The sequence below is a fragment of the Crocuta crocuta genome, unplaced genomic scaffold (genome assembly GCF_008692635.1).
Source record: "Crocuta crocuta isolate KB4526 unplaced genomic scaffold, BGI_CrCroc_1.0 scaffold346, whole genome shotgun sequence".
Lineage (NCBI taxonomy): Eukaryota > Metazoa > Chordata > Mammalia > Carnivora > Hyaenidae > Crocuta > Crocuta crocuta.
The window spans coordinates 1,872,371-1,899,000 of NW_027527957.1; the positions used below are offsets into that span (position 1 = coordinate 1,872,371).

The 26,630-nt window shown below is 35.0% G+C and overlaps 1 protein-coding gene across 2 annotated transcripts in view; it reads left to right on the top strand.

The window, feature by feature from the left end:
* Positions 1–26,630, top strand: part of MARCHF1 (membrane associated ring-CH-type finger 1) — a 553,625-nt gene that overhangs the window by 8,087 nt on the left and 518,908 nt on the right. For both annotated transcript variants that reach the window (XM_077752739.1, XM_077752740.1), the window contains exon 2: positions 12,196–12,269. The gene's annotated coding sequence lies outside the window, so the exon portion shown is untranslated. The remainder of the gene's footprint in view (positions 1–12,195; positions 12,270–26,630) is intronic.

Below are 26,630 nucleotides of genomic sequence, written 5' to 3' on the forward strand. Positions count from 1 at the left end.
TGACAGCTCAGAGCCTGGAGCCTGCTTCGGATTCTGTGTCTCCCTCTCTCTTCCCCTCCCCTGCTCGCTGTCTGTCTCTGTCTTTCAAAATAAAATAAAGACATAAAAAATTTTTTTTAATGTGGGAAAAGATCTTGAAGACAGACTACATACCATCAACACAGTAGAACTGTAAGTTTACCCTCTTAATGAATTTAGTCTGATCAAACCTCCATTGTGATGAATTTGTTAGGTAAACACAGTTTTCTAGTTGAGTGATGGAAAATGTGCACATTCCCCCTGCTCTTTCTTTCTTTATCTGTGTTCTATACTGGGGGTTTATGGCACTTTTGTTATTTGGAGTAAAGCTCTTAACACCCCTAAATGGGAAAAAAAATTACTCTGTAACATCTGTACAAGTGCAAAAATTAGAAGTCTCTAAAAGGAAAATTCACAGTTTCTTTTCAGTTAGAGATTTGTGTATAGAATAGAGATCGATATGGTGAGCATCAGTTCTAAAAATAACAAATGTTTATCCATTATTCCTTCTCATGAGCTGTAGCGGTGGTTCTTGGCTGTTAGCAGAAAGGTGCTTTATTTCCATTTCTTTATCCATAATTACTATCAATTGCATCCTTGGGCATCATTGATATAAACCATGACAAAATTTAAAAACCTTACATCTTTCATTTTATCTCTTTTGAAAAATTTACACTTTCTCTCTCTCGCTCTCTCTCTCTCTCACACACACACACACACATGCACACACACACACATTCTTGACATTATAATCTCAGACGATATAAACAAAATTTCCTTTTGAGTTATTTCATTATTTAAAAAAAGATTTTATTTAACTTTGGCAAACTGATTTGTTTTCTCAGCACAATTAACAGCTGTGTTAATTGTATTAACTTTCACATTAATTAATTCACCTTTTGCCTTGCTCTGAACTTAATATTGAAAAAAGTTTATGCGTCACTGATTCTTACTATGCCTCAGATAACTGATCCTGTTATAATAACTTATAAAATACACAACTGAGAAAATAAGAGACTTCTCCAAGAAATAGAATTTATCTTAAACTGATTTTGTTTCAGTGAGGTCATTTTCAATGTGGAAGATGTTTTGATAAGAAATCTAGAAAATTATAGAAATTGGAAACAATAGTTATGTTGACAGTATTGCCACATACTGAGCCTCAGGTCTCCCTAACACTAAACATTCTAAAATTCTGGCTTTATACTATTAAGTAAATGAAAATGAGCTCCTTGTAATTCATGTGGTAGCAGAATAACACATATGTATCAAGCTGCTGAGATGTTCTGATTTTCAGACTATTATTTCACCTTTTGTCATTCTCTGAATCTTCTGTGGCTTCAGCAACATGTACACGTTAGACCTTTTATTTATGCTGCTGAGAATACTGACTTCAAACTCTCCTGTATTTTGAGGGGACTGTGCATCAAAGCTTTGTTGATGATGACACATGCAGGCATTTGTATTTTGAGGATTCGACATGCAAATGCAGCCTTGGCCACATTTTGCATGCTGAATCTGCAAAAGAAAATAATTTCTGCAGCAGGGTGGCATAGACAGTTTTACAACATTTGGAACCAAAAGGAGAAAAATTGGGCCATTTTACACGGGCTTTTCCTATGGATAGTTAGAGTAGTTCTTCAGTGTTTTCTTAGTCTAAATGTTGAAGTGGTTATGTATCTAAATGCATTATTGTGTTCATGGTCAGATGAGAGTTAGCAACATAATTAAGTGCTCAGCCTCAGCCATTGCACGAAAATAGTCCAAGGAAATTTTTGCATCATATTCAAGTCTTGATCTAAGTCCATCTCTCTTCTGTGCTTCAGAAATCTTCATTTTTCTTAAAATGACTGAGAATATGTCCCTATATATTAGTGGTGATATTCTGTCATTTGTGTTGTGTCACAGTAAATCACATAAATTCTTTAAATGCCAGTCCTAGAGGAAGACTGAAGTAGAAGACTGAATATTACATCATGGGATAAGACCTAAGTATATTATGAAATCAAGTAGGAGTTTAATTAAATTATCCCCTTGAATTGAATCATGACATTTAGTACTGCTCTTTATTAATTTTTTCTCCCTCCTATGAAAGTAACATTTCCTAGTAATATTTTCTTTTCTGTTTGTTTTTTTTCCCCCTATGCTCTCTATTTCAGGGTTTTCTTCCCAATATATTTGGTCTGGAGCAATTAGATACTTGATAAACCAAATAAAAATATGTGATTACATTATTTTATTGTGAATATAATCTGCATATATTTTAATAACCAGAAAAGGTCAGCCAATACTTACTGTTGAAATTAGAATGTTAGCTAATTTAGTGGCTATATAATTGTCGAATGGTTATATGAAAATCTGTTTTAAAACAGTGTTCCTTAATATAATTTTTATGCTGTATCAGTATTCAGTCACAAGTTAAAAAAATTAAGGTGTGTGTGTGTGTGTGTATGTATGTTATAAGAGCTTTTTATAAGGATTTTTATAATTGCAGGAGCTGGTAAGATATCTGTAAGGCTGCCATTTTTGCATGTGACACTAGAGTTGGAAATCCTGAAAAACAAGATAGGCAGTGGGGAAGAGAAGATGGATGTTAAGTAGGAAAAAGCAAATTAATACTCACAAACATTTGCTGGAAACAAAGAAAATGGATTGGAACTCATGTCACTTCTTACTTTTTGCTGCTTTCCATCTTGATAATCCTGATGTCATACAGGAGAAGCAGGTGCCCATCATGGCAAAGCTCAACACATGTCTGGCACCAAAGTAGCTGAAGGAAGATTCAGGGAAAGGTAGCATGGTGGCAAGCTCTGATTGTGTGTCATACCAATAAAGTGAGGTAAAAAGCTGCAGCAGGCATGATCTACAGAGGCACCTGATGGCTCTGCTGTGACCTCCCCAGTAAAAAGCAATATGGCACCTGCTTCATTTGTGCCTACAAATCTCACAAAAGTATCTCTCTGGCCCACACTAACTGGAATCATACAGGTTAGGGGGTTCTGAGAAATGTTATTTATCTAGCTCAGTTGATATATTACAGAGCCACCAAAGGATCACGGGTCCATTTGGACTTCTGAAGAAGTTAATATATCTCCTTTCAGAATAATGTTTTTAATATTTTAAATGCATTAAACTAATTGCAGAAAATTACCCAGAGATTCAGTTATATTAGTTATCTGAGGCACCTGGGTGGCTCTATCGATTAGGTATCCGACTTTTGATTTCAGCTCAGGTCATGATCTCATGGTCATAATCTCACGGTCTTAAGATAGAGCCCTGAGTTGGGCTCTGAGCTGGGCATGGAACCTCCTTAAGATTCCCTCTCTCGCTCCCCTTCTCCCCACACCAGCTCACACACATACATGCTCTCTCTCAAAAAAAAAAATAGTTATCAAAACTTGAGAAATGAAATTTGTGATATGGTAATAGATAGACCTTGTAATATACTAAATAACAAAACAAGATCCAGGCAAATATTTAATGTTTAATAACAGTAGTAATTTTGAAGCTGTGGTGGGTATAAGTCATACTTTACCATATTTGTAACACAGTGTGATATGAAAATAGTTTCTTTGATGAAACATTTATAAATATTGCTAAACCTACTGTGGTTTCATGACTAAAGTCATATTTCAAGAAATGATACATTTTCAGCTAGAGATTAGTGAAAATCAGGATACAACTTTCCTTTTCCTAATTCACATGCATAGATTGAATTTTATTCATAGACCCCGTTGATAGGAACTGTAAATCCTAGGATAGAACCTGTCCTTTGGAATCAAAAGCTCCTTTGGCGAAAGATCTTTACTGGTAGTTTTCTTTTAAGTTTATTTATTTATTTCAAGACAGAGAGGGAGAGCGAGCATGCAAGCAAACAAGGGAGGAACAGAGAGAGAGGAAGAGAGAGAATCCTAAGCAGGCTCTGCACAGTCAGCACAGAGCCCCATGCAGGGGTCAAACTTAGGAACTGTGAGATCATGACCTGAGCTTAAGTCAATTGACAGATACTTAACTGACTGAGCCACCCAGGAGCCTCCAGATACTTGTTTTTTAAGGTAAAATGTTTAAAGAAGGATTTCTGAGGTCTAGAAGCCCTGTTGTGAAGTAACACATGCTAAATAATGCCTGTCGTATAAGAAGCTTCACATTTTTTTTTTTTACTTGTCTATAGTTATGGAGTCTTAATTATAATGAACAACATTTTAGTAGGACTCTGAGAAAAGTAAAATTAACATTACCACAAGAATTGGCACACTAAATTCTTAGGAGGCTCCCTAGGGTTTTCCTTCTTGCTATGAAGATTTCAATGATTTCTTTGTAGTTTAGACATAGTAAAATAACACCATTTAGGCATCTGAGTATGGCAGTCAGTAAATATTTTCAAATAAATTTCAATATGTATTTATACGGAAAAATTTCTTTTTGCGTGCAATAAGATTGAAGTTTATTAAATGGATATCACTATGTGGATTCAAAGCGAAATATTCAATATTAGTATAGAATATAAAATTTCTATCACATTCTGTTTTTAAATTGTGTTTTCTCTAGCTTTGGCTCTTTGTTATTCTGCATTCACCCTTATTTGTTCTTGCTTACAGTCCTTAAGAAAAGAAGGACTCTGGAGGAAAAATTTTGACTTTCTGTTTCTTTTGTCTCCTTTTTTCTTTGATAAATTTGACATTATGTTGTGTAAATTTAAAGTGTAAAGCCTGTTATATTGATGCATTTATATATTGTAATATGATTCCTGTCAAAGTAGTATTTATCATATTGCATCATTATTGTACAGTATTACTGTCTTTATTCATTATACTGTGCATTAGACCTTTGTGGCTTATTTACTGCTCGTTTTAGGTTTGCACCCTTAAATGCAGTCAATCTTATCTACCCTCCTCCCCCACTCCCTGGTAACTACCCCTGTATTCTGTTTTTTAGCAGGTTCAGATTTTAATTAAATCATTATTATTCTTTAATTATTTGTACTGAGGTATAGTTGACATACAATATTATATTAGTTTCAAGTTTACAACATAGTGATTTGACATTTATATGTATTATGAAAAGAGCACCACGATGAATGTAGTTATCATCTGTCACCATAGAAAGTTGTTACAATATTATTAACTATACTCCCTATGCTATGTTTTAGGTCACAGTGACTTATTTCTTTTATAACTGGCATTTGTGCTTCTTAATTCCCTTAATCTACTTCACTAATGCCCTCTATACTTCTCCCCTTTGGCAACCAGCAGTTTGTTACCTTTATTCATGAATCTATTTCTCTTTTATTGTGTTTGTACATTTGTTCTGTTTTTTAGATTTCTTATGGAAGTGAGATCATCTGGTATTTGTCTTTTTTTGTCTGACTTATTTCACTTAGTATAATATCCTCTTGGTCCATCCAAGTGATTGGAGATGACAAGATTTCATTATTTCTTACGGCTGAATAATATTCCACGGAATGTGTGTGTGTGTGTGTGTGTGTGTGTGTAATGGATTGTTGGATTATAGGGTATTTGGAATTCTTGGATTATATGGTATTTATTTTTAATTTTTGAGGAATCTCTGTATTGATTTCCATGGTAGCTGCATTCGTTTACATTCCCTCCAACATTGCACGAAGGTTCCCTCTACTCCACATCCTTGCCAACGCTTGTTATTTCTTGTCTTTTTAATATTAGCCATTATGTCAGGTATGTAGTGATATCTCTTTGTACTTTCCCTCATGATTAGTGATGTTGTGCATGTTTTATGTACATGTTCCCAACTGTATGTATTCTTTAGAAAAGTGTCTGTTAGGTCCTCTGCCTATTTTTAATTGGATTATTTGGGTTTTCTTGCTATTTAGTTGTATGAGTTCATATATGATGTTTTGGACATAAATCCCTTGTCAGATAGGGCATTTGCAATTATCTTCTATTTGGTAGTGCCTTTTAGTATTGTTGATGGTTTCCTTTGCTGTGCAAAAGGTTTTTAGTTTGATGTACTTCCAGCAGTTTATACTAGCTTTTGTTTCTCTTGTCTGAGGAGACAGATCAAAAGAATATTGCTAATAAGATCGGTGATCAAGATTTTACTACCTCTTTTTTCTTTTAGGATTTTTAAAGTTTCACGTCTTATATTTTGGTCTTTAATCTATTTTGAGTTTATTTTTGTATACAGAATATATAGTCTCTTTCCATTTCTTTTCTTTCTTTCTGTTTTGTTTCATTTTGTTTCCACTTCCCTCCTTTCCTTTCCTCTTTTCCATTTCTATTACATTTCTATTTCTATTTCTATATTTCTATTTCTGCATAGCTTTCCAGTTTTCCCAACAGCATTTATTGAAGAGAGTGTCCCCAATGTATATTTTTGCCTCCTTTATTATAGATTAATTGACCATAGAACCATAGAGTTATTTCTGGGCTCTCCATTTTGTTCTATTGATTTAGGTGTCTGTTTTTGTTTCAGTACCAGGCTACTTTGATTACTGCAGATTTGTGGTATCGTTTGAAACCAGGGGGTGTGTTATCTCCAGCTTTGTTCTTCTTCCTAAAGGTTGCTTTGGCAGTTTGGGGTCTTTTATGGTTCCATACAAATTTTAGGATTATTTGTTCTAGTTATGAGAAAATTCTCATTGATATTTTTATAAATTTTTTAATGTTTCATATATTTTTGAGACAGAGAGAGACAGAGCATGAGTGGGGGAGGGACAGAGAGACACACACACACACATAGCAGCTGAAGCAGGCTTCCGAGCCTGACACGGGGCTTGAACCCACAAACCATGAGATTATGACCTGAGCTTAAGTTGGATGCTTAACCAACTGAGCCACCCAGGTGCCCCCCTTTAAAAAATTTTTTTAATGTTTTATTTCTTTTTGAGACAGAGACAGAGCATGAGTGGGGGAGGAGCAGGGAAAGAGGGAGACACAGAAAAAATGTCATTGATAATTTGATAGAGATAGCTTTGAATCTGTAGATTGCTTTCGATAGTATGGACATTTTAACATTATCGATTCTTCCAATCCATGAGCACAGAGTATGTTTCTATTTCTTTGTGTCATCTTTAACTTCTTTCATTGTTGTCTAATAGTTTTCAGAGTACAGGTGATTGAATTTATTTCTAGGTATTTTATTCTTTTGATACAATCTAAATTGTGATTGTTTTCTTAATTTTTCTGATAGTTTATTGGTGAATAGAAACACAATAGATAACTATATATTAGTTTTGTGTTCCACAATATTACTATATGTGTTCATTAATTTTAATGAACAAGAAACCAAAAATAACAAACTTTAGGTTTTTCAGATAGAGGTTTTAGGGTTTTCTATATTTACTATCATGTCATCTGCAAATGGTGTCAATTTCACTTCTTCCTTACCAATTTTGATCCCTTTCATTTCTTTTTCTGGTCTTTTTGCTGTGGCCATGATTACCAGTACTGTGTTGAATAAAAGTAATGGGTGGACATCTGTGTCTTCTTCCTAATCTGAGAGGGAAAGCTTTCAGGTTTTCACTATTGAATGTGATGTTAGCTTTGGATTTATCTTATGTGTTATTTATTATGTTGAGGTATGTTCACTCTGTACCCCTTATGTTGACAGGTTTTTATCATAAATGGGTGTTGAATTATGTTAGATGTTTTTTCTGCGCTTGAGATGATTATATGATTTTTGTCCTTTTCTAATATGATTATCATGTTGCTTGATTTGTGGATATAATTTTTAAATGTTTATTTATTTATTTTTAGTGTTGCCTGGGTGGCTCAGTTAGTTAAGCATCCAACTTTGACTCAGGTCATGATCTCACAGTATGTAGGTCCAAGCCCTGCGTTGGGCTCTGTGCTGACAGCTCAAAGCCTGGAGACTACTTTGAATTATGTCTCCCTCTCTTCCTGCCCCTCCATTTCTTTTTTTAAATTTAAAAAAAAAATGTTTTATTTCTTTCTGAGAGAGAGAAAGAGACAGCATGAGCAAGGGAGGGTCAGAGAGAGAGGGAGATACAGAATCCGAAGCAGACTCCAGGTCTGAGCTAGGTGTCAGCACAGAGCCCGATGCGGGGCTTGAACCCACGAACCGTGAGATCATGACCTGAGCCGAAGTCAGACGCTTAAGCAGCTGAGCTACCCAGGGGCCCCTGCCCCTCCATTTCTTGCTCTCTGTCTCTATTTTTTTAAAAATGAATAAGTGTTAAAAAATTAAATGTCTAATTTATTTTTGAGTGAATGAAGGAAGGAGAGAAAGGAGCTGGGGGAGAAACAGAGAGACCATAAGCAGGGGGGTGCAGAAAGAGAGGGAGACAGAATTCCAAGCAAGCTTCACACTGTCAGCACAGAACCCAACATGGGGCTTGAACTCATGAACTGTGAGGTCATGACCTAAGCAGGAATCAAGAGTCTTTAATCCCTGGAATAAATCCTAGTTGATCATGATGTATAACCATTTAAGTGTATTTTTAAATTCAGTTTGCTAATATTTTATTGATGATTTTTGCATCTGTGTTCATCAGGGATTTGGGCCGGTGATATTGTGTGTGTGTATGTGGTGTCTTTGTCTGGTTTGGTATCACGGTAATGCTGCCCTCAACAATGAGTTTGAGAGCATTTCTTCCCCTAAATTTTCGGAATATTTTGAGAAGGATCGATACTAACTCTTCTTTAAAAGTTTGTGGAATTCACCCGTGAAGCTGTTTGGTTTTGGATTTTTTGTTGGGCATATTTGATTACAGATTTAAGTTTATTACTATTTATTGGTCTCTTTATAGATTTTGTTTTTTCCTTATCCCATCTTTTTTTTCTTAATGTTTATTTATGGGAGAGAGAGAGAGAGAGAGAGAGAGAGAGAGAGAGAGAGAGAGAATGAGCTGAGAGGGACAGAGAGAGGGAGACCCAGAATCTGAAACAGGCTCCAGGGGCTCCGAGCTGTCAGCACAGAGCCTGACGTGGGGCTGGAACCCACGAACTGCGAGATCATGACCTGAGCCGCAGTCAGACACTTAACCAACTGAGCCACACAGGCAACCCGATCCAGTCGTAAAAGAATGTATATTTCTAGGAATTTATCCATTTCTTCTAAGTTGTCCAGTTTGTTGGTGTTCTAATAATACTTGTTCTAATAATCTCTTACAATCCTCTGTGTTCCTATGGTGTCAATTGCAACTTCTCTTTCACTTCTGATTTTATTTACTTGGCCTTCTCTCTCTCTCTCTCTCTCTCTTTCTCTCTCTCTCTTTAATGAGTCTGGCTAAAGGTTTATCAATTTTGTTTATCTTTTCAAGGAGCCACCCTCTTAATTTCATTGATATTTCCCATTTTTTAAGTCTCTGTTTCATTTATTTCTGCTCTGATTTTTATTATCTTCTTCCTTCTACTAACTCTGGGCTTCGTTTGTTCTTTCCCTATTTCCCTTTGGCATAATGTTAGGTTTGTTTGCTTGTTTGTTTATTTTTAGTTTTCTGAGGTAGGCCTATATGGCTGTAAACTTGCCTCTTAGAACTGCTTTTGCTATGTCCAGTTGATTTTGAAGCGGTGTTGTGGTTCCATTTTTTTTCTAGGTATTTTTTAAATTTCCTCTTTCATTTCTTTGTTGACCCATTGATTGTTGAGTAACTTGTTCAACCATTTCTTTGTGATTTTTCCAGTATTCTTCCTATAATTGATTTCTAGTTTCATATCATTTGTGGTTAAAAAGATGCTTCATATGATTTCAGTCTTTTAAATTTATTGAGGCTTGTTTTATGGCCAAATATATGATCTATCCTGGAGAATGTTCCATGTGCACTGGAGAGGAATATGTTTGCTGCTTTTGGATGGAATGTTCTATATATATTAAGTCTGTCTCGTCTAAAGTGTCAGTTGAGTCTGATATTTTCTTATTGATTTTCTATCTGGAGGGTCTATCTATTGGCATAAATGGCATGCAAAAGTCCCCTACTGTTATTATGTTACTGTCAGTTTCTCTCTTTACTCCTGTTAATATTTTTAAAATTTATTTAAATCCAAGTTAGCTAACATATAGTGTAATAATGGCTTCAGGAGTAGAATTTAGTAATTCATCACTTCCATATAACACCCAGTGGTCATCCCCAAAAGTGTCCTCCTTAATGTCCTTCACCCATGTAATCTATCCCTCTACCCATCCTTCTCTGTTTTTAGCTTATTTTTCCTTACCTTCCCCTGTGTTCATCTGTTTTGTTTCCTAAATTCCATGTATGAGTGAAATCATAGGATACTTGTCTTTCTCTGACTGAGTTACTTCACTTAGATAATATATTCTGGTTCCATCCATGTTGTTGCAAATGGAAAGATTTCATTCTTTTTGATCACAGAGTAATGTGTGTGTGTGTGTATATATATATATATATATATACACATACATACATACATTTGGGCTCTTTCCATAATTTAGCTATTGTTGATTATGGTGCTATAAACATTGGATGCCTGTGTTCTTTCAAATCAACATTATTATATTTGTTGGGTAAATACCTAGTAGTGCAATTGCTGGATTGTAGGGTAGCTTTATTTTGAATTTTTTGAGGAATCTCCGTGCTGTTTCCCAGAGTAGCTGCATCAGTTTGCATTCCCACCAACAGGGCAGAAGTGTTCCCTTTCTCTGCATCCTTGCCAATATCTGCCATTTTCTGAGTTGTTAATTTTAGCAATTCTGAGGTATGAGGTGGTGTCTCATTGTGGATTTGATATTTATTTCCCTGACGATGAGTGATGTCAAGTATCTTTTCATGTGTCTCTTAGCCATCTGAATGTCTTCTTTTGAAAAATGTCTGTTCATGTCTTTTGCCCATTTCTTCACTGGATATTTGTCTTTTGGGGTGTTGAGTTTGATAAGTTCTTTATAGATTTTAGATACTAAACCTTTATCATATATGTCATTTGCAAATATATTCTATTCCATTGGTTGCCTTTTAGTTTTGTGGATCATTTTCTTCTCTGTGCAGAAGCTTTTTATCATAATGAAGTCCCAATTGTTCATTTTTGGTTTTGTTTCCGTCACCTCCAAGGACATGTCTAGTAAGAAATCACTGTGGCTGAGGTCAAAGAGTTTGCTGCCTGTGTTCTCCTCTAGGCTTTTGATGTTTCCTGTCTTACATTTTGGTCTTTCATCCATTTTGTATATGTTTTTGTGTATTATGTAAGAAAGTGGTCCAGATTCTTTCTTCTGCATGTCGCTATCCAGTTTTTCCGAAATTATTTGCTAAAGAGACTTTTGTCCATTGGATGTTTTTTCTCTTTTTTCAAAGATTAGTTGGTCATATGTTTGTCGGTCCATTTCTGGGTTCTCTATTCTGTTCCATTGATGTATGTGTCTGTTTTTGTGCCATTACAATATTGTCTGGGTGATTACAGCTTTGTCATACAGCTTGAAGTCTGGAATTGTGATGCCTCCAGTTTTGATTTTATTTTCCAGTGTTGCTTTGGCTATTTGGGATCTTTCCTGGTTACATACAAATTTTAGATCTAAAGATACCTGCAGATTAAAAGTAAGGGAATGGAGAACCATCTGTCTTGCTAATGGATATCAAAGAAAGCTGGAATCACCATACTTTTCTCAGACAAACTAATTTTATTTTATTTTTATGAATAAAATTTATTCTCAAATTGGCTTATATACAACAACACCCAGTTCTCATCTCACAAGTGCCCTCCTCAATGCCCATCACCCTTTTTCCTCTCTCTCCTACCCCTCCATCTACCCTCAGTTTCTTCTCTGTATTTAAGAGTCTCTTGTGGTTTGCTTCCCTCCCTCTCTGTTTGTAACTATTTTTCTTCTCCTTTCCCTTCCTCCAAAGCCTTCTGTTAAGTTTCTCAAGATCCAAATATGAGTGAAAACATATGATATCTGTCGTTCTCTGACTGAGTTATTTCACTCAGCACAATACCTTCTAGTTCCATCCACATTGCTGCAAATGGCATGGTTTCATTTTTTCTCATTGCCAAGTAGTATTTAATTGTATATATAAACCACATCTTCTTGATCCATTCATTAGTTGATGGACATTTAGGCTCTTTCCATAATTTGGCTATTGTTGAGAGTGCTGTTATAAAGATTGGGGTACACATGCCCCTATGCATCAGCACTTCTGTATCCTTTGGGTAAATTCCTAGTAGTGCTATTGCTGGGTCACAGTGTAGTTCTATTCTTAATTTTTTGATGAATCCCCACACTGTTTTCCAGAGTGGCTGCATCAATTTGCATTGCTATCAATAGTGCAAGAGGATTCCTGTTTCTCTGCATCCTTGCCAGCATCTGTAAGTTTCCTGATTTGTTCATTTTAGCTACTCTGACCAGTGTGAGGTGGTATCTCAGTGTGGCTTTGACAGACAAACTAAATTTTAAAACAAAGACTATAACAAGAGGAAGATCATAATATCATGATTTTAGGGTCTATTTACCAAGACGATCCAACTATTATAAATATGTATGGCCCAAACTTGAAAGCACCCAAATATATAAATCAATCAATCACAAAATTAAAGAACTCACTGATAATAATACCATAATAGGGGGCTTTAATACCCCACTTACACTAATGGGCAGATAATTTAAGCAGAAAATGAGCAAGCAAACAATGGCTTTGAATGACACAGTTGACTGGATGGACTTAACAGATATATTCAGAACATTTTATCCTAAAGCAGCAGAATACATATTCTTCTTGATGTATACGGAATATTCTATGAAATAGAACACATGCTAGAATCAAAAATTAGCCCTAAACAAGTACAAAAAGATAGATATCATACCATGCATATTTTCAGATCACAATACTATGAAACTTGGGATCAACCACAAGAACAAAACTGGAAAGACTATAAGTACTTGTGGATTAAAGAACATCTCACTGAAGCATGAGTGGGTTAACCAAGAAGTTAAAGAGGAAATTAAAATGTACATGGAAGCAAATGAAATTGAAAACATGACAGTCCAAAACCTTTGGGATGCAGCAAAAGTGGTTATAAGAGAGAAGTATATGGCAATCCAGGCCTTCCTAAGGGAGGAAGAAATCTCTCAAATATACAACCTAACCTTACATCTAAAGAATGTGGAAAAACAACAGCAAAAGCCCAAAAATCAGCAGAAGAAGGGAAATAATAAAGATTAGTGCAGAAATCAATGATATTGAAATTAAAAAAAAAAGCAGTAAACAAATCAATGAAACTAGGAGCTGGTTCTTTGAAAGAATTAACAAAATTGACAAAACCCTCACCAGATAGATTAAAAAGAAAAAGCAAAGGAAGGACCCAAATAAATAAACTCACGAATGAAAGAGGAAAGATCACAACCAACATTGCAGAAACACAAACAATAGTAAGAGAATATTATGAGTAACTATATGCAAACAAATCGGACAATTTGGAAGAAATGGACAAATTCCTACAAACATAAACTACCAAAACTGAGTCTGGAAGAAATAGAAAATTTGAACAGACCCATAACCAGTGAAGAAATTGAATCAGCAATCAAAAATCCCCCAACAAACAAGAATCCAGGGCTGGATGGCTTCCCCAGAGAATTCTACCTAACATTTAAAGAAGAGTTAATACCTATTATTTTGAAGCTGTTCCAAAAAAATTGAAATGGAAGCAAAACTTTCAAACTCATTCTATGAGGCCAGAATTACCTGGAATCTAAAACCAGACAAAGACCACACTACAAAGGAGATTTACAGATCAGTTTCCCTGATGAACATGGATACATGTATTCTCAAGAAGATACCAGCAAATTGAATCCAACAATGCATTCAATGAATTATTCACCACTATCAGGTAGGATTTATTCCTGGGCTGCAGGGGTCATTCAGTATCCACAAATCAATCAATGTGGTACAACACATTAATAAAAAGTAAGGATATGAACCACCTATCCCCTCAATAGATTCAGAAAAAGCCTTTGACAAAATACAATATCCTTTCTTGGTAAAAAACCTCAAGAAAGTAAGGATAGAAGAAACATACCTCAAGATCCTAAAGACCGTATATGAAAGACCTACAGCTATTATCATCCTCCATGGGGAAAAACAGAGCTTATCCCCTAGGGTTAAGACATTGTATTGGAAGTCCTAGCCTAAGCACAGACAACAAAAAGAAATAAATGATATCCAAATAGGCGAGGAAGAAGTCAAATTTTCTCTGTTCACAGATGACATGATCCTCTACATGAAAAATCTGAAATATTCTACCAAAAACCTGCTAGAACTATACATGAATTCAGTAAAGTCACAGGATATAAAATCAACGTATAGAAATCAGTTGCATTTCTATGCACCAATAACGAAGCAGCAGAAAGAGAAATCAAGAAACCTATCTCATTTACAATTGCATAGGATATCATAAAATATCTAGAAATAAACCCAACCATAGAGGTAAATGATCTGTATACTGAAAACTATGGAAAGCCTATGAAAGAAATTGAAGAAAACACACACACACACACACACACACACACACACACAAATAGGGAAAAAATTCCATGTGCATGGATTGGAAGAACAAATATTGTTAAAATGTTGATACTACCCAAAGTTTTCACACATTCGATGCAACCCCTATCAAAGTGACATCAGCATTCTTCACAGAGCTAGGACAAACAATTCTAAAATTTGGGTGGAACCAGAGAAGACTAATGTATTAACTCTTCTTTAAATGTTTGATGGCATTCATCTGTAATGCCATTTGGTTTTAGACTTTTGTTTCAGGGGAGGTTTGTCTTGTTTTGTTTTGTTTTGTTTTTTAAGTTTTATTATCCTGAGAGAGAGAAAGCATGGGGAAAGGGAGAGGAGAGAAAGGGAGAGAGAGAATTCCAAGTTGGCTCCATGTTGTCAGCACAGAGCCCAACATGGGGGTCAGTCCCACAAACTGAGATCATAACCTGAGCTGAAATCAATAGCGTGATACTTAGCTGACTGAGCCATCCAGGTGGCTCTTTTTGGGGGGAGTTTTTGATTACTGATTCAGCTTCATTGCTGGTAATCAGTCTGCTCAGATTTTTTATTTTCCTACTTTAGTTTTAGTAGGTTATATGTTTCTAGGAATGTATTCATTTCTTCTAAGGGTCCAATTTGTTGACATATAGGTTTTCATAGTATCTTGTTAATAATTGTTTGTATTTCTGTAGAATGTTGATTGTTATTTCTCTTTCATTAGTCATTTTGATTCTTTGGGTCCCCTCTCTTTTTAATATATTAGCAAACAGACTCCTACATTATATTAAAAATTATACAGCATGAATGTATATGTGGGGTTTATTTTGGGGTGGGAAGGTGGTTGAGTATCTGTAAAACAATCAGAGTGATACATCATATCGGTAAGAGAATGGATAAAAACCATATGATCATTTCAATAGATGCAGAAAAAGCATTTGACAAAGTACATCTATTCATGATAAAAACCCTCTGCTGGAGTGCATGGGTGGCTCAGTCAGTTACATCTGATTCTTGATTTTGGCTTGGGTCATGATCTCAACAATTCGTTTGTTTGAGCCCCGTGTTGGGCTGTGCACTGACAGCACTCAGCCTGCTTTGGAATTTCTCTTCCTCTCTCCCTGTCCCTTCACTGCTTGCTCTCTCTTCCTCTCAAAATAAATAAAAATAAACTTGAAGAACCCTCTACAAAGTAGGTTTAGAGGGAACATGCCTCAACATAATAAAGACCTTATATGAAAAACCCCCAACCAACATCATTCTTAATGGTAAAAAAACTGAGAGCTTTTCCCCTTAGGTCAGGAACAAAATGAGAATGTCCATTCTCATCACTTTTATTCAATACAGTGCTGGAATTCCTAGCCACAGCATTTAAACGGCATAAAGAAATAAAGGCTTACGTATTGTTAAGGAAGAAGTAAAACTCTTACTATTTGGAATTCCTAGCCACAGCATTTAAACGACATAAAGAAATAAAGGCTTACGTATTGTTAAGGAAGAAGTAAAACTCTTACTATTTGGAGATGACATGATACTATATATAGAAAACCCAAAAGACTCCAAGAGAACACTGCTAGAACTGGTAAGTGATTTTAGTAAAGTCATAGGATACAAAATCAATGTACAGAAATATGTCACATTCCTATACACTCATAATGAAGCAGCAGAAAGTGGAATTAAGTAAACAGTCCCCTTTAGAATTACACCAAAACCAATAAAATATCAAGGAATAAACTTAACAAAGAGGTAAAAGACTTGCACTCTGAAAAATATAAGGAAATTCAAGATGATGCAAAGAAATAGAAAGACATTCCATACTTACAGGTTGGAAGAAAAAATATTATTAAAATGTCTATCGTACCCAAAGCAATCTACAGATTTAATGCGATCTCTGTGAAAACACCAACAGAATTTTTTACAGCACTATAAAAAACAATCCAAAAATTTCTGTGGAACTACAGAGACCTTGAATAGCCAAAGCAATCTAGAAAAAGAAAAACAAAACAGGAGTTATCATAATTCCAGATTTCAAGTTATAGTACAAAGTGGTAGTAATTAAAACAGTGTTGTACTGGCATAAAAATAAACACATAGGCCAGTACAATAGAACAGGAAACTCATAAATAAACCCACAGTTATATGATCAATTAATCTTTGACAGAGGAGGAATACACATTAGGAAAAAGGCAATCCCTTCAACAAATGGTGTTGGGAAAACTGGACAGCCACATCAAAAGAATGAAACTTTCATTCTTTCACCATACTCAAATAAAATTCAAAATGGATTAAAGACCTAAATGTGAGACCTGAAACCATAAAAATCCTTGAAGCAAGCACAGGCAGTAATGTCTCTGACATGGTCATAGCTACATTTTTCTAGATATGTCTCCTGAGGCACCCAAGGCAGTGGAAACGAGCAAAAATAAACTATTGGGAGTACATCAAATTAAAAGGCTTCTGCACAGTAAGGGAAACAATCAACAAAACTAAAAAGCAACTTACAAAATCGGAGGATATATTTGAAAGTGAAATATCAGATAAAGGGTTAGTATGCAAAATCTATAACTTATCAAACTTAACATCCTGAAGCTAAATAATCCAATTAAAAACTGGACAGAAGACATGAATAGATATTTCTCTAAAAACAGACACACTGGTAGCTAACAGACACATGAAAAGATGCACATCACTCATCTTTAGAGAAATGTAATTTAAACCCATAATGAGATACCACCTTATACCTGTCAATTCTAAGATAACAAACATAAGAAACAGCAAGTGTTCATGAGATTGTATAGAAAAGTGTACTCTCATACAGTGTTGGTAGGAAAACAAGCTTGTGCAACCACTGTGGGAAATTCCTCAGAAAATTAAAAATAGAACTACCCTAAGATCCCATAACCACGTTACTGGGTCCCTGCCCCCCAGATACAAGAACACTAATTCAAAGGAATTCATACACCCCTGTGTTTATTGCTGCATGATTTACAATGGCCAAACTATGGCAGCAGCCTCTGTATCCATTGATAGCTGCCCAGATAAGTAAAGTCATGTACAGAGGTTGAGAAATTATCTCAAGGTCACAAAACTAGTGAGTGGCAGTTAGTGAAGGATAGACCCTTCAGTATAAGAAGTCTTTGAAGTTTGAGCTCTTAATTTTTTTTTTTAATACTTTATTGTCAAATTAGTTTCCACATAACACTCAGAGCTCTTAATTTTTATACCATTGGGGCTCTCATAACTGTCTTTTCTCCTTTGCAACTACTATAGGTATTATTTCTGGTTAGTGTTTCGTTGTTTAACTAAAGCTTTTAAAGCAGTGTTAAGTATTAGCAATGATATGGGTACCTTTTAGCTATATTTATACCTTAATGGGATTCTTTTTTGTTGTTTACTATTAAAGTTGTTGGGGGAGGCTGTAGTTATTGTTATGATAAGCATAGCTTTCATAATGTAACAATGTACTCATATTTCTTTTGAACTTAGAATGTTTGTCAAAAATGTGTTTTGAATACTATTAAATTACTCTAGTAGCAATATGATCATAGATATTTTTTCTTTTGAATCAGAGATATGATATATTTTATTGAGAAGTTTCTAAATAGCTGAATAGGTTTTTTTGTAGTCTAATGATAAATAACACTTAGTCATGGTTCTGAATTCAATTTGCCTAGAGTTTGCTTTTAATTTTTGCATTTATATTCTTAAAGAGGCTTTATATCTTGTAATCTTTTGTCAGGTTTTTATATGAAAATCATTTTAGATAATTCTTGGTCTTTGTGGATATTTGTACCTGGTCTCTTATTTCCACACCCTTCCTCTCTCAGCTCAGTATTGGTTGTAAGAAAGAAGGGTTTATTTATTTATTTTTTAATGTTTTATTTATTTCTAGGAGAGAGAGAGAGCGATTGAGAGAGAGAGAGAGACAGACAGACAGACAGCGTGAGTAGGGGAGGGTCAGAGAGAGAGGGAGTCACAGACTGAAACAGGCTCCAGGCTCTGAGCTGGCAGTCAGCACAGAGCCCGATGCGGGGCTCGAACCCATGAACCGCGAGATCATGACCTATGCGAAAGTCGGACGCTCAACCGACTAAGCCACCCAGGCGCCCCAGAAAGAAGGGTTTATATAACCTTATGGCACGAGGGTCCATGGCATTACATTAATGAATACCAAATTGTGATTGCTGATATCAGTAGATGCCAGTCTTACTCTGTGCTCTCTGAACTTTGTTAGAGCTTAATGACTCCTTCATGGGCCAATTGGGCACCTTGGACTGGATCATATTATGTAATCCTTTATTCGTTCTTCCTCTTAAGCCTCAGCTTAGTTGGCTTATATCTGAATGATACGATTATCATTCTCTCCTTTCTAAGCTGGGTTCATGGCAGACTGTAGGCTTTAAAATTAGTGTACATGCTTTTAGCAACTGAAAGAGACTGAGAAGTACAAATTATTTTCTTTCCTTTTCCTGACCACAGACCAGCTCTTTTAACATGCTGAGCTCTTCTTTCTATTCATTCTAGGCATGTCTTACACAGCAGACACAAGAAGCTCCAAAATGGTGATCTGAATTTTAAGTATTCTTCTAAACATATCAAGCATGCCCCACCTTCATTTGGAGTGAAACCTAAAAAAGTGAATTGGGACACCTGATAATAAATAGTTATCTGGTTCTTTCAAATAGAAATATTAAATTATTATTGTATTGGTTATCATGGTGTTGGAAGGGCAAAGGAGGGAAAGATAAAGTTATGGGGCAATAAGAAGGAAAGATGAAGCAACTCAGGAATTTTTTACTTTGTTCCTTTCTGGGCTGGAGATGGCAGAAACTTCTCCACACACTAAGGGTTCTGTGCTGAGAAGGCTTCTGTTGATGGATCCCGATGCCCAGGAGCTTACTCTTGGCTAAAGCAGCTGCCCAGATCCCTCACTGCCGCTGTCCTCTCCCTTAGTCCTGAAACTTCTGCCACACTGTCCTTCTGGAGATGCCACCAGAAACTTGAGGTGAAGGGAGTCACATTTCCCTTTCTTCTGCCTTCTCATCTTCAGTATGTGCCTCCTATTGGAAGATCTTAATTGGAAACTTACCTAAGAGAATTTGGAAATATAGTTTGTAACATCATAGACTTCTTACAGCAGCACAGAAGAGTAGGATTGGAGATTGAGAGCAAAGAGACAAAAGAAGAAACCTTCGGTTTCTCAGTGTCTATTCTCAATTTCCTATGCATATCTAACTTCTGTACAACAATGGCCATGGTTTCATGCTCTGCCTAGTATGATAAAACCATACCCTCTTTCCCAAAAGGAAGAAGCAGTGTTTTATTGGACCTCATTGCCATCTCTGAGAATGGCAGTTCTTGTGGTTTAGTAATATTCTGACTGTATCCACGGTAACCTAAAAACAATATTTTAAGGATACTACCTCCATTACTCTTTATATAAAATAGGTGAAAGCAGGAGGGAAAAATAAGTTTATGTATTCAAATAAATAAGGAAGGACAATACCAATCTGTAGCTAATGGCTTCACTTCTAAAACTGTAGCTTTCTGTTCACCATGAATTCCGTCTTTCCCTGTTATTATCCAGAACTTCAGTTTGTAGAGGTTCTTTATCTAAGCAGTGACTCTCACTTTCATTACCAGGAAGTCTTTGTCTGTGGTCCTATATTCATAGGGTTGCTGTAGATTTCCATGAACACCTACCATTGCATGTGGAATAGTAAGAGAAACTCTAGAGAATTCCTTAGGTTCCAAGTGTAATTGTCTCTGTCGTAGTATATATAAAAAACTAGTTTCCTTCTCATAAGTGGGATTAGTCAATGTAACCAGTAAAATTACTTTTCCTTTACTAGTTAGTTCAGTGAGAAGATAATTCAGTGATGGGCTTGTGGTAGTTTCAATGTCCAATTAAATAAAAAGAGTATTTTATCTCTTGGGGGAAGCATCACACCCTTGGAAACAAAGAACTCTGAACCATTAAGGACAGATGTTTTAGATAATGGAAGTAAAAAATCTGTAGGCAGGTATTTTGATCCAATATAAAAGAGGAATCACTTCTGCTTAATCCTTGATTTCTGGACCCAGGTATTCTCGCTGTCAGAGAGGACATTAGAGATTTGTTTAATCCATATACTATGCCTTATGAGACTGTATTCCAACTTCACAGAATGCTTGAATTGAGCGTTTAGTAGGCTATTCTACCATTCTGCCAGTGTAGGTGCTATTGGGCGATGGGATATATCTGAGTACAGTGAATTCCCTGACACAGGCTTTTCTTGTTCTTGGATTAAAACCAATGTTGTTTGGAATACATGATGGTGAATAAAGCCTACGTAAGTTCACAGACTTTAAGCCTTGCAGAAACATTTTGCTTAGAGGAGACACATGCATATCCAGAATAAATGTCTATCAGTGAATATAAATTGTGATTCATATCACAAAGGAAGAGATTCAGTGTAACTATTGACAAGTGGCTTTCTGGTTCTTCCTAGCAAGTCATTGGTTTGATAATAGTGGACTCAGTATTGATCTATGCTGCAGGCAAGTTAGGCAGCCAGCAATAGTAGTAGTAAGGTAAGCCTCTAAGAGGAAAGACCATATTGTTGAGCCATGTATAATTGCTGTCTCCACCAGTATGGCTACTTTGTGTCCTTTTTACTCGAGGTTAGTAGAGAATTATGACAACCATGCACATTTTGTGTCATCTTTTTAATTTTTTCTACCTGATGTTTCAGATCTTCTACACACACACACACGCACACACACGCACACATGTACACCATTTTGTTAGCACTTCATGAGTCTACTTAGATATTATTTCCTCTAGCAAAGTTTCCCTGAAATTCCAGGAATTAGATTCTGTTTTTTGCCACATAATATCCATTTAGTAACATTGCAACATTTGTAAACTATTCGTAATTGCCTCTTGAATATCGTTCCCAGTTTGACTATAAAGTACTTGTAGACAGGACATCTCTTGTTTTTTAAATCTCTATTTGCTAGTTCTTGTTTATCACATAGTACTTTATGCTAATATTTATTGGCATTGATTACAAGTTTTTACTTAATATTTGCATTTATTTAGAAAAGTATCCTTTAAAAATTTCAGTGATTGTCATTTTTTGAATATTCACTCTTTGTTATTAATATCTATTTTATTAACTATATTCTTAGATTATGACATTTAATTTCATTTTTTGTAATTTGAAATTTTCCTCTTGACTTCCTAGTACATTTGCTTTAGAAAATATGTCAATATTTTTAAAATGTGTATTTATGTTATCAAATATATGTATAATGTTATGTATAATGTTTAATTCAAGTATATATCATTCAGTGCTCTATCTCTTTTATTACCTGTTTATTTTTAATTTATAAGATCTGTCAGGGACTGAGAGAGAGGTGTGAAAATTTCTCATTCTTTCCAAAGCTGGTATTTGTCACCAGACTGATATTGGTGTGACATTATTTCTTTCACAGTCCCTTGGATACTGGTTAAATTACCTTCTGAAGTTTGTGCAGGAGTGCAGATTGATGGCAGAGCTTTCTCCCAGCTGCTTTGTTCTGCAGTCATTTTCAAGGTTGCCCTGCTGTTCTGCAGTGGAGTGATTTCCTGGGCCCACAGCCTAGGTCCTGAACACTTCACTTAAGTGTAATTCATAGAGCAATAGTCCTCAGCTTTTCTTCATGATCTTTTACTACCCTAAGCTTTTGGGTTTGACTCATGATATTCAAATGGTAGCCATTCTTTCTCCCCCCCAGTGTTCGTCAAACATCACATTCAGATTAGTTTTTCTCTTAGTTTTATAACTGTGGTGTCTGCCCTGCTTTTGCCACCTGATGATGTTTCTCAATCTCATTCTATCAATTGTCAGTTTCCTTAAATTTTCCTCACTAAAATGTGAGGAAGCCACATATTGCTTGTTATAATGTATTTTCTGTCACGAGTTTTTGCCTTTTTAATATTTTCCTAAGTATTTTATTATGAATCTGATGAATGTGATTCAAAAGATAATGTGATACTTTCAATGAAAATGATATAAACACCAGTATCATGGATACATACTAGTGTAGCAAAAATCATTTGTAGAACTCTTTATTTTACATTTCTTTAGAATAAGTTCACAGAAGTTGAATGACTAAGTCATTGGGTATGAACATTTCTGAGCCATTGTGAAATTCTGAGCCAATAGTGAAAATTTCCTTCCAAATTGTTTAATGCTTGCATCAGTACACATGAGAGTCTTTTTTCAACAATTTTCAGCTATCTTACAGTTTTTATTGAAATTATTTTTATACAAAATTGCATGGCAAAGTGGTTTTTCATTGATTTAATTTATGTTGAATTGGTTAGTGGTTTTTGTCCTTTCTTCATATTTCATTAGGTCCTTGAATTTTCACTTTAGTGTGTTGTGTGATATCATGCTTTGCCGATTTATCTGTTGACTTTTAAAAATATTTCTTATTAATACTATTCCAGTTTAGGATAAGTATCCATCACCCTTTTATTATGTTTTCATAGAAGTATATCTTTTGTTCAAAAAATTTTAGAAGCAGTTGTATTTAATTATCATGTGTTCATCTTCTATGAATACAAGTATGAAGATAAAAATCAAATTATATTATGTTTCTAAAATCCTGTCACATTGTTCAAGATTTATACTCAGAAGACTATTATTTAACACTTAGTTGCATAGACAAAATTAAATATTCAGTGTCATATTTTGTTATTTAGTTGATTCTTTTTCTTCAGAAGAGAAAGAAAATACATCATTTTGAATGCTCACTACTTTTCACAAGATATGGATATTATTGCCTTGATGACTAAGTTTTATAGTTAAGTGAATTTAAGTTACTGTAGGAAATGTAATCTCCCAGCTCATATCTCAGGAGCACTACTGGGATCGTTCTAGGTAAGATCGTGTTTTCATCCAGTTTAAAATTCTGTCTTTGATGTTGACTATAAAAAAATAATTTCCCATACATTTATACGTTCAATCTGTTTCCATTTTAGCATACATCTTTCCTTACATGTAATAAAAATAAAGTAATCCCTATTGTATAAAACGTGTTTCTATGTTGAAAAATTCTGTGTCTCTACTTTTATTATTATCATATTAAGTTTTCTTTTTGGATAGATAGACTTTATTTTTTTATTTAAAAATTGTTTAATGTTTATTTTTGAGAGAGAGAGACAGAATGTAAGTGGAGAAAGAGCAGAGAAAGAGGAAGACACAGAATCTGAAGCAGGCTCCAGGCTCAGAGCTGTCAGCACAGAGCCTGAAGTGGGGCCTGAACTCACAAACCTTGAGGTCATGACCTGAGCTAAAGTCCTACTTTTAAGTTGACTGAGCCACCCAGGTGCCCCTGGATTGATAGACCTTCAACAGATGTCCTCTGAGCCTTTACACATACAGGTTATAAGTAATCTTTTATTTTAAAAATTTACAAATATGAAATAATCTTGATAAGAAAACATGAAATCAAGGCATCTGGGTGGCTCAGTTGGTTGAGCATCCTACTCTTGGTTTTGGCTCAGGTCTTGATCCCAGGGTTGTGAGATTGAATCCCAAATTGGGCTCTGGACTGAGCATGAAGCCTGCTTGATATTGTCTCTTTCTCACTCTCTCATTCCCTCTCTCTCTCTGTTCCTCCCTCTCTCCCTCTCTCTCTCTCCCACTTGCAATTCACTCTCTCTCTCTAACATAAATAATGATAATAATAAAATTATAAAAAGAAAACATTAAATAATTGAAATTAATTTTATGTTAGCTTTTCATCCTATAGAATTATCAAGCTATTTTTAGTACCCTTTGAAACCCAATTACTCTATCATTTTATGTGGAAGTAGAGTAATATTTACATATTTTTGATGTATAAATCATGAATCCTGAAAGACTTCCAGTATCTCTCTTAAAGTCTTATTGCATTGGGAGAAAAACAAATGTGCTCTTAACAAAGTTGGTTAATTATATTGTAATTTCTCTGACATCTAAATTAGTCCTGCTACTATTTTCTCATTTATAGTTGGGGTGGCAGAAATAATTTTCTGGTTCCTAATATCCCGTCAGGTATTGAAAGACCGCTTTTAGGTAATGTACATCTGAGTATTTAACTTTCTGCTGCATTCTGGTGTCAGACATCCTCTCCTTCAAATGTAATAGTGATTGTGGAATGATTGGGGTGATGAGGGCCTAACATGATGTAAGAATTTTTCCAGATCCCAGTTGGATTTTGTATCTTTTAGCATGGAGGGTCTGAGAAAATTCTATCATTTATGGAATACAATGAAGATTTGTTTAGTTCCTTGAGGAGACTACAGAATTGTTTTCTTTTTTCTAAAATCCCTTGGATTTATGCTGAATTAAACAAGTTATTCTATGCTAATGTGCATATAGCTGGGAACCTGGGATGAAGATAGATTTGTCAAAGGAATAACTTGTAAACATAGAATGTTCATCTTAGATAGTTTTAATTGATTCAATGTGTTTTTCTAACTTTAATCCATGAAAATAACATAATTAATGGTTACTATGAGAACCTACATGAATCCTTTACTATCTATTTTACTTTTCTCACTGATTGTACATAGAATACTTTGCCTGTTTACATTTTTATTTCTTCATGTTCTTACTCATAACAATTATAACTGCTTAATAAGTAGACTAGAAAATTTTTTCTTATTGAGAATATGATTATGGTAATTCATTATGCCATATAACTTTGAAATATTTATGCAGTGTATTTTACATAAAATACAGAATATTTCTAGCCAATGCTAATTGAGAGGGAAGAAAAATGTTTACTCTAATAATAGAGATGTGGTTATTGATTCTTTTTCACCATCTTTCAGCCCTTACAAGATAGATAAAATCTTAGCAAATTGTCCAAAACATCTGAATCCAGTTGGCTAAGTTACCTGTACTTCATGTCTGAGGTAAAGTCATGTGATAGCACCCCGACAGCATTGGTCTGTTTGCCTGCAATTGCTAAAACATATTCCTTTTACTTCTTGATTAAATAAATATTTATTATGTGCATACTGTGCTCCAAACACTGTATTAAGTGCTTTTTATATCAAAACCTACTAAAGAAATTTTAAGGTTAGTTTTCATGTCATTATACTTTTAATAATTTCAATTTTATAGTTACTGTTGCATTCTGTCCTTCAGTAATTTCATAGATACTCTTTCCTCCTCTCAAACCACCTACCATCTTCCCAGAATTATATCAGATTGTGTCAGTCCGCATTCATGATGGCAAATCATTAAAAGAGATTATTTGTTTTTAGTGATAATTGACATTCTTAATTAGTATTCTTTTTTTCACTTACTATCTGTTAATTCCTTGAAGTTTAGTGCCATGTGATTGACTGATTAAAAATAGAGTATGAATTCTTCTGGGCTTAAATACGACTCTGCCACTTTTTAGCCATGTGGCTGCTGATCTAAACATTTGGGTTCTTAATCTGTAACATGGGTATGTGAAATAGCTCAATGAGATAATGTATAATATATAATTAACATTTAATCAATATCACTCTTTAATTTTTTCCCTTGTTGATTTATTTTTAAGAGAGACAGAGACAGAGAAGGAGTGGGGTAGGGACAGAGAAAGGGAGACACAGAACTCAAAGCAGGCTCCAGGCTCTGTCCTGTCAGCACAGAGCCCAACATGCGGCTTGAACTCGTGAACCATGAGAACATGATCTGAGCTGAAGTCAGACACTTAACTGACTGAGCCACCCAGGTGCCCTGAAATGGCTTCATATTTTGAAGCAAACGTTTAGTTCAGAAAAATCATAGTGTATTGTGTTTTTCTAATGATTATCATTTGAGAAGATCTATGGTGCATCTCCATGGCAAATGTTGATTTTTAGCTAGTATTTATTAAGTTTGTATAGCAGTCTCAGACAAAGGCAATAAAAGTGTGCACTGGTGTATCAAACTGAATGAACACTTGAAAATGGAAGCATATTCAGAAAAAGAAAAATTATATTTTGTCCTTTAGGGCTAATGATGTTTAGCCTTTGATAAAATTATGTGTCTGTATTTGAAATGAGCTAGAAAAACATTACTTTGGAAGATTGTACTTCCAGAAAGCATATCATTTGCTTTTAATTGCCTTTTCCTTCTTTTCAGCTATTTTTATTTATTTATTTATTTATTTATTATTTTATTACAAGTCATAA